Source organism: Phalangium opilio, unplaced genomic scaffold, assembly GCF_054372755.1.
Source record: "Phalangium opilio isolate 3A_F unplaced genomic scaffold, DU_Popi_V2 ptg000014l_1, whole genome shotgun sequence".
Classification (NCBI taxonomy): domain Eukaryota; kingdom Metazoa; phylum Arthropoda; class Arachnida; order Opiliones; family Phalangiidae; genus Phalangium; species Phalangium opilio.
Genome location: NW_028324149.1, coordinates 4,724,286 through 4,733,276, shown reverse-complemented (window position 1 = coordinate 4,733,276; position 8,991 = coordinate 4,724,286). Strand labels below are relative to the sequence as shown.

Genomic DNA, 8,991 nt, shown 5'->3' with positions numbered 1-8,991 from the left:
GACGTGATCCTTATTTATCCTATGAAAAACATTAACATGTACAAAAATGGGCCAAGCCTCGCCTCGTGACCTCTCCGCCGTAAAACGTTCTGAGATCCCATGTAGAGCCAAGTCTGCCTTTTGTTCTCATTCAATCGCCAATTGAACAATTATGTTATAAATTAAGTCCTTTTCCTAATTAATAACCAATATTCTTTGACTCTATCATTATTATACATCTTTGTTCGTATCAAAAATATCGTGACTTGGCAATCGCAGGTAAGTAATATTAAAAGGAAGTCGAGGGGATATTCACTAAATCGTTGCCTATTTTAAAATAATCGAATAATATTGACCTGCTCTTGCCAAGTCACGATATTTTTGATACGAACAAAGATGTATAATAATGATAGAGTCAAAGAATATTGGTTATTAATTAGGAAAAGGACTTAATTTATAACATAATTGTTCAATTGGCGATTGAATGAGAACAAAAGGCAGACTTGGCTCTACATGGGATCTCAGAACGTTTTACGGCGGAGAGGTCACGAGGCGAGGCTTGGCCCATTTTTGTACATGTTAATGTTTTTCATAGGATCTCACTTCTTTTTGTAGACCCTCGGTAGTTATATTAAAACAAGACCCTCTCGTGGTACTTCGTTTGCCAATGTAATCGCTAACGTTTGTCCTTATTTACGCTGAATTACCCCTTTCGACCCGCAGAGAATATGTAATAAAGATTGTACGCGATATCCTAATATAAGAATGTAGCATCAGTTACAACTTTCGGTTAACTTTGGACCATTACGTCCTTTCATCAAGAACACACACTATTTCTGTTGAAAAGACGGCAGCGCCATCTAGTTTTAAAATTAAGAACTAAAGAACAATTTTATAAAAATTTCGGGATGTTTGAATTTTTCTGTGCTTTATAAGATAAATTAAAACTAAATCCTGAATTTTAAGTTTCTATCTACCCTAGAAGTACCTTAGAATTTTGATGATCGGTGAGTGAGTGAGTGAGTGACAAAATAAGGTAAATTTCACCTTCGATATATCGAAAAGTATATAGGGTAGGAACTTGAAATTTGGAAACTATAGCTAGGATTGACAGTCCTCGCGGCAAGCAAAATTTCAGACTTTTACCTGTACCCATCACGAAGTTACAGTGGGCTTAAAAGTGCCACGAGTTGCTTCGAGAAAAGGATGTCAGTGCTCGACTTGGCTGGGAGCACTGCCGTGCTCCCAGATATCCTGTGAACACCTGACGTGAAATGATTTGGTTATCCCGATCTAATTCCTTATATCGTGTGATAATTGCGAAGTGTTTCGAACATACTTCTTTCTGAAATGAAATGACTCGTTAATCGCTTTACAATTACCTTTGCCATGTGTAATTGGCGAGTTGTTCTGGGTACAAGTGGCGATTAAATAATGTTATAATCACTGCAGTAACCATAATAGTGAGTAGCCCCTCGACGAGACTGAATTCTATCTCCATTTCTTCGGTGACCACATTCCAATGCACCTAAACATTTCTTTTATCTCCTTTTAAAATAATGAACGAATGAACTTGTATTCAAGGTAGAAATGTCAGAACCGGCCGATATTATGGGTGTGTTTGGGAAGCACTAGCCACCCGGAATTTCACTTTAAAGCAGAGTTGATACTAAGAAAAGGGTAGGAAAACCTCAATTACCCTCCCGAAATTAACACCATCCGCCAAGACTGAGAAATGGTATACATTCATGGATCTGGAGGGAATTCTTAGAACCCAAACAAAAATAAAACCACATTTCTGGTTTACAGACCCCCTTTACCTACAAACTATGGAAAATTTCGGAATATAAATACTGAGTAACCAACCCACAAGGGAGAGGCGGCCATTGGGGTATTTTCCCTCGCGCCAAGAAGAGACGCCAGAATGAGCCCGAGTTCACTGCTCGCGGGAGGCTAGCCAACTCGCACTGAATCTAGCGGGGTTTCTTGGCGCCAAGGAGGATACCGCAATGGTATCGTATTTAATTTCCGAAATGGTCTATACGGTAGGTAGCAAGGCGGATTTAAAAGAGAGGAGGTTCAGAGTCAGACAAAATGCACGTAGTCGGCAGTTCATAAAATTACACTGTGGCGTTCCCCAGTTACCATGATTACCACGACCCCCTCACGGCAAGAGAGCGTACGTTCTCGCCCATGCGTTCAAGCCCCCTTTTTCTAGCCTCATCAGCTTGTTTATAATTTTGAATATTCCTCGTTTAAAAGAACGATCACGTGACGTGCGCCTTTACCAACGGCTTACGCGCCGATGCATGTTTTTATTTCCACATTTCCAAAACGAGTCTTCTCTCTTATTCATCCTCCTTGCTTTTAGCGAGCCGGCACAAAAATTTTCCAACACCATCACACCCTTACCCCACTCAAAGTAACGAAGCAAGTACCAGTCCATACTACCCCTTAATGCCAATAAGGATGAATACATACATCTCCTTTGCTAATTAGTAATTACCACCTGGTATTATCTATCATTCGATGTTGCTAACAAAGACCAAAATTATTTTGCAATGTGTTAAGGTTGTACAATACCCAACAATGGTCTAAGGCTGTGCAGTGCATGACGCACAAGTTTTTTCTCCTTTCCTAAATCGTAGAAAATGTCTTTAGCCTACCTATTCTCTCCCAAACCTGTCTCGATTTATAGATACAATAGTTTGAAGCGCTACACCCTTTCCCTCTTAAAGCTGCCAGTTTAACAGCTCTATGATTAGACACGGTTATACGAGAAAGAATCACAACATTGTATAGAAAACCCTAGTTGCTAAAGGCTTGTCTATATAGAGTAATTTCGGTTGAGAGGGGGAGTGAACTGTGTATCCCCTACGTTAGGGGCAACTTTGTACTAGAGAATACTATTTGCCCCCGGAAGGGAAGGGGAGGGGGGTATCACCAAGGTAAGAGATAGAGGGTTATGACGTTGCCGTATATGGGAAAGAAATTACTCTATACATGTACTGGTACACAAACTGGTTCTGATGTTGTAAGACTGAAGTCAGGCCCGATATACAGTAATGGAAATACTACCTATGCAAACGGCATACCTCCTATCTCTTAGCTCAGTGTCATGCCCCTACTGGGCGCGTACAGTATCCTCTCTTACAAAAGCGCGCCCAGAGGGAGGGATACACGGTTTTCACCCCTCTCTACCACCATTAGTCTATACACTGTATCCTCAAAAAGTTTTTATAAATACGAAGTTTGAAAAAATATTCTAACTATTGCGACTGTCCACTTAAAATATCGCGAGTGTCCATTTAAAATATCGCGAGTGTCCATTTAAAATATCGCGAGCGTCCATTTAAAATATCGCGAGCGTCCATTTAAAATATCGCGAGCGTCCATTTAAAATATCGCGAGCGTCCATTTAAAATATCGCGAGCGTCCATTTAAATTATCGCGAGCGTCCATTTAAAATATCGCGAGTGTCCATTTAAAATATCGCGAGTGTCCATTTAAAATATCGCGAGTGTCCATTTAAAATATCGCGAGTGTCCATTTAAAATATCGCGAGTGTCCATTTAAAATATCGCGAGTGTCCATTTAAAATATCGCGAGTGTCCATTTAAAATATCGCGAGTGTCCATTTAAAATATCGCGAGTGTCCATTTAAAATATCGCGAGTGTCCATTTAAAATATCGCGAGCGTCCATTTAAAATATCGCGAGCGTCCATTTAAAATATCGCGAGCGTCCATTTAAAATATCGCGAGCGTCCATTTAAAATATCGCGAGCGTCCATTTAAAATATCGCGAGCGTCCATTTAAAATATCGCGAGCGTCCATTTAAAATATCGCGAGCGTCCATTTAAATTTTGCCAAGCGTCCAGTAACCCAGTTCAATTTCATTTTGGTTCTCCCAGTGTTACTAAGGGTGCGTTCAGTAACGCTCAACGGAGACCAAACGCGTTGAGCTCCGTTGATCAACGTGATGTCATGTGACGTATTAGGCTACTTAACGGTTTTTTGCAAACTTTGCGTTGTATCGTCTGCTTACTGTTCATGGAAATGGATATGCGAGGACCTGCTAGCCGAAATAAGAGCAAACTCTGACCAGTAACTTAGCCAAGGCTTAAGCTTTAAAACCCAATAACTTTTTAAGCTTCATAGGTATAATCGAAAAAAAATTCATAAAATAAATAACAGACACTATTCATTCGCATTCAGTCGCTGCTACACCGATTTTAAAAATAGTTCCGAAATTATCCATCAAATTAACTTCTCGAAATCGTTCAGAGAGATAAGTTTCCTCCATTGCTGCTACGTCACAAATGCGTTGCTCAACGAAGTAATCGGCTCTTACAGCCGATGACTTCGATGCCTCTTCGCTTACAATCGTGACGTCAAACCGGAAGTTCCGAAAATCGTTCAGTGGCGAATGCGCATTCAACGGAGCCTCCGTTGAGCGTTACTGAACGCAGCCTAAGCCAAGAGGCTGCAGGGAGAAAGGCTACAGTTCAGTTTGACCATCTTGGCTGACGTAGAATGCCTCACAATCAAAACATGGCACTGAAGATAAAGCTGAGAGGGAGCAACTTCTCCCACCTCAATAATTTCAAACATTATTCACACGTCCTGTTAAATTATCAGTAACGTCCTGGTGTATACGTACTATATAAAAGTCACAAAATGTTTAGTCACTAATCTTTTAGATTGGCCAAACTTAACATTCGATTTTTACCTCATTTTATTTTTGATGTTCATTACCAAACACCACTAAAATAATTATCCTGATAAAACAAAGCATGAATTAAAACCAGGCATGGATATAGTTTTGATGCTTTTATTAATAGTTACCTATCATCTTCATATAAAACAGTTCCGAACACAATTGACTTCATGCGATATGAAGAAAGCTCAATTCGTTTCTTACTAACCGTCTTTCTGAAATCCCGTCCCTAAGAAAGATACCTAACCGATCGTTAAACGCGCCCGGCCCCAAGCCCCCAACCAAACCAAGTCGAATGATTTCTCAATTCCGCGAATTTCCCCTCTCCTATGACTATAACAGCATAGTACAAAAAAAAAGAAAAATTCCAAGAATAAAAGAAGTTCCCAGGTGCGAAAAAGAAAAACCGCTCCTCGCTGTCACGAAAGAATGAGGAAAAGGGGTTCAAAATGGACTGCAAGGTTTTGCGCTCTAGGCGAGCTTCATTTATATTGATACGTGGAGTCCAGGTTGAGGGGCAAATAGAGTCTTTGTAACCCACGTGACGCGATTCATCCACTCGTAGGGTATGGTCCTTTTTTAAAATTTTAGACCACCGCCCCCAACGCGAGCGCCATCTAGCGTTTTAGATCGGTAGTAAACCTCGCCGACGCTACCTGTTGACACGGATCACCTCCAGGAAAAGAGTGGGACAAGACCTTTGGTCATAGTGGACCTGCAAGGCGCGTTCGCCATCTTGACCATCGGACACGCTCTGGCTTTACTCGTCTTTCTGGCAGAGAGACTCTCTAACCTCTTATCTAGATGCTTAAAGATGATTAAATGACCACACCTGAATGTATCTCGACGTTTTACCATGTTATCAAAAGGCACAGTGATCATCTAATTGCATAAGTTTATAAGATATGTTTCATAAGTATGACACGCCTTACACTTAGAAATGCTAGAGATTTACAGCTCCTACGTTTTACCTACGTCACTTCATGTCAATCTCTCAGTAACCAGTGACAAACTTATGGAACATATCGTATGAACTTATGATAATTTCTATAAACTTCCACAATTTTGCATCAATCTTTTACCTAAAATTTCATAAAGTAATGTAATAATTGTTGTTGATTAGTAATAAATAATAATAGTCATAGCACCGCATAAAATAACTTAAATTACCATATTGCTGTATTTGTTATTAGCCGGTTCCAACACGAACCAGGCAGTTTGTAGAACGACGCCGAACAGAATAAAACATGTTAGCTGTCACTAAGAGTCGTTGTTAATGAGACTGGGTTGTAATTAATATGCAAGCAGTCAGAACGAATAAGAAATGTCGTCAGACTGACGAATCTATACGCTTTTATATTTTCTTCGCTCGCTCCGAAGGATGGGAGGATTAGCTGCGCCTTAGCGATAATGTGGATCAATATTAGAGGTCGTTCAAACCAAGGTTTCTATGGTTCGAGGAAGCGTCTGCAACCAAGCCAGGTCAGACTCACAAAAATTTGCTTTGGTGTAACTTGTCGCGGGACAAGCGGCAATTGATGTATTCGATTCGACTACTCTACAGAACTTTGACAACACTATAGCAAGGGTTTGAAGCCCATTGCATCACTAAAAAACACGAGGTACATTGAGATACACCTCGGCCTTAAACCTTTGTCAGAAGATGAACGCCGGTTTGGCGGACTATACCAGGAATGATACGGACAACTACTTGGATCTTTTGCAAAAAAAAAAAAACGGGGCAGAGTCAAACTCCGTTGACTCCCATTTGGGTTCAATCCACGGATAAGTTCGACTGCAAAGACATCAGTTTTCCCATCGCATTTAATAAACCTTATAATAAAGAATCGGCGATAGTCTGTCGAAAACCACGTAAGCCTAATTCTTCTTTTGGGCCTCGTAAGTCAACTAACCCTAAAGGCTCGTTTACACAAGCGCGAGAATATGAAGCTTAAAGATGAGAGATGAAGCTGACCCGTGTTTCTGTTTCTCGCGTGACCGTTCACATGCCCGCGAGAATATCACTTGAACGAGCTTTTGCCTAGAGATGACGCTGATTTTCCGAATAAGCTCGCGACCTGGGACTAGAAGCCAAAAATTGCTTTATGTGAACACGTTTGCTCCGATTTGCCACCTGCGAACGCGGTGACAGTCAGTCAGACACAATGACAGACACACACACACAGACACGTCCAGTGTAAAACCTCTCCGTGACGTCATCGTCACTCGGAGAGGTAAAAATTGCTTTATGTGGACACTTTTGCTCCGATTTGCCAACTGCGAACGCGGTGACAGACAGTCAGACACAATGACAGACACACACACACAGACACGTCCAGTGTAAAACCTCTCCGTGACGTTATCGTCACTCGGAGAGGTAAAAATTGCTTTATGTGAACACGTTTGCTCCGATTTGCCAACTGCGAACGCGGTAACAGACACACACACAGACACGTCCATTGTAATACCTCTCCGTGACGTCATCGTCACTCGGAAAAAGTAAAAAATAAGAATTATGTCTTTAATCAATATTTTTAATGAATCTACCTTATGAAATGCAATGTTAAGTTTCTATTTCGTGCGTGATATTCCATAGAATCGTTCATACGGAAAACCAATCTAAGTTTTACTACTTTGACATATTTTGCGTTCGCGTTTTTCTGTAAAAATGCAATCAACCCAATAGTAATTATACTCAGCTAATCAGGCTATATCATGAATACTAAAAGTAATCAGTATTTAGTCAGTTTGGGAACCGAGGACTTTGAACTGTTCTTATTCATTGTATGATGAATGCTCGCTGCCTTTAGCCGCTATGTTGGAAGAAATTCACCATTTGAAAGCAGTACGGAATGAAAATTGAAATCTAGAACAAACTTTAATAACAAATTTTTACTCGGTCATGGTTTGGCGCTTACATTAATTGAAATAAATATTAGCAGACCTTTTCGCTACTAAATTGAGATTATGGTGAAGCTAAAATCATTGTAAAAGTATGGTTAAACCGGGTTCAAAGCACAACATAAAAATCTAAATATTTATTAACTAATTAAATAACTGGGCATCCGCGTGTTACTCGTTCGATTTTATTTTGTCGCCATCTATGATGGGTCAAAATATTACGGACATCCATTCATGAGACATAAAACGGAAATTAGCTCCGCCTTCGTCGTCGTCTCGCCTTCGCCCTCTTTAAACTACAGTCCCCTATCACAAGCGACTTTGTCGCCATCTATGATGGAGTCAAAATATTACGGAGCTTCGGTAGGTTGTAGTAAGTGGGTTCGAGTCCAACTGCGGGAGGTTATATTATTTTCTTTAAAAATAGTTATTAAATTATTTAAATATTTACATAATTTCACTCAGTAAAAAATTATTTGAATATTCATGTAAATTCACTCATTATTTTACAGAAGAAAAACTATTAAAACTAGCTACTCTCAAATCTTAATGCAATTTCAACATTGAGATAAGCGATAATTTTACTTCTTTTACCTATTTTCAAACATAACTGATTCTTGTCTAGAACTGTAGAACACTTAATATTAATTAGCAATGTTACTGTATATAAGTAAGACATTAATTATACAGTGCCTAAATATAATTTTTGTAATAATTATCCTTTGCTATTATATCAATATGGAGTTCATTATACATTGCTAAAATACATTAGAAAGCGCGACAAAATTGTAAGGGTTTCCCTCGGAACCTCTTGTTAAATAACCACACGGAGTAAAGATCCACTATAAAAGTCATCAGAGGTAAGTAAATTACGTAACAACGCAATTTTTGCCATAGTTATACATTCATGTATTACCATCGTTTTCCAATCGTCCACGTCGCAGATTTTTTTTAATTTCGGTGCTCAGAGAGTAAGGACGGCCTTATAACCCAGGTTTTACCCCCCTTCTTTCCCCCCTTCAGGGGGGGGGGGTAAACCCGGGTTATAAAGCCATCCCTGGGGTGGGGGGATGGGGGGGGGGGAAATTGATGACGTCACGTGATGGTGTTGGAGGGGGGGGAAGATGGGGGAGGGAAATTGATGACGTCACGTGATGGTGCTGGCGGGAAATTTGAATTTTGAGCCACCTGGTGGTGGTTTTCTTGATGACGTCACGGCTAATTTTTGATGACGTCACGTGGCTGATACCTGTAGGGATAGGCTTATGCTATTGTAGGCTTATGCTATGGTAGATCCTGGTAGGCTTATGTTATGGTAGATTCTGAAAGGTAGACTTATGCTAGGTTATTCTATGCTTATTATTATTATTAAAATCAGATTTTAAATCAAAG

At 40.0% G+C, this 8,991-nt stretch overlaps 1 long non-coding RNA gene across 1 annotated transcript; it reads right to left on the bottom strand.

The window, feature by feature from the left end:
• Nucleotides 1-3,718: 3,718 nt before the first annotated feature.
• LOC149705286 (uncharacterized) lies at nt 3,719-4,974 on the bottom strand. Its single transcript, XR_016381593.1, has 4 exons — nt 4,827-4,974; nt 4,711-4,759; nt 4,452-4,640; nt 3,719-3,897 (listed from the first exon to the last, which is right to left on the bottom strand). It is a non-coding gene; the product is annotated as an uncharacterized LOC149705286 (long non-coding RNA).
• Nucleotides 4,975-8,991: the final 4,017 nt, after the last annotated feature.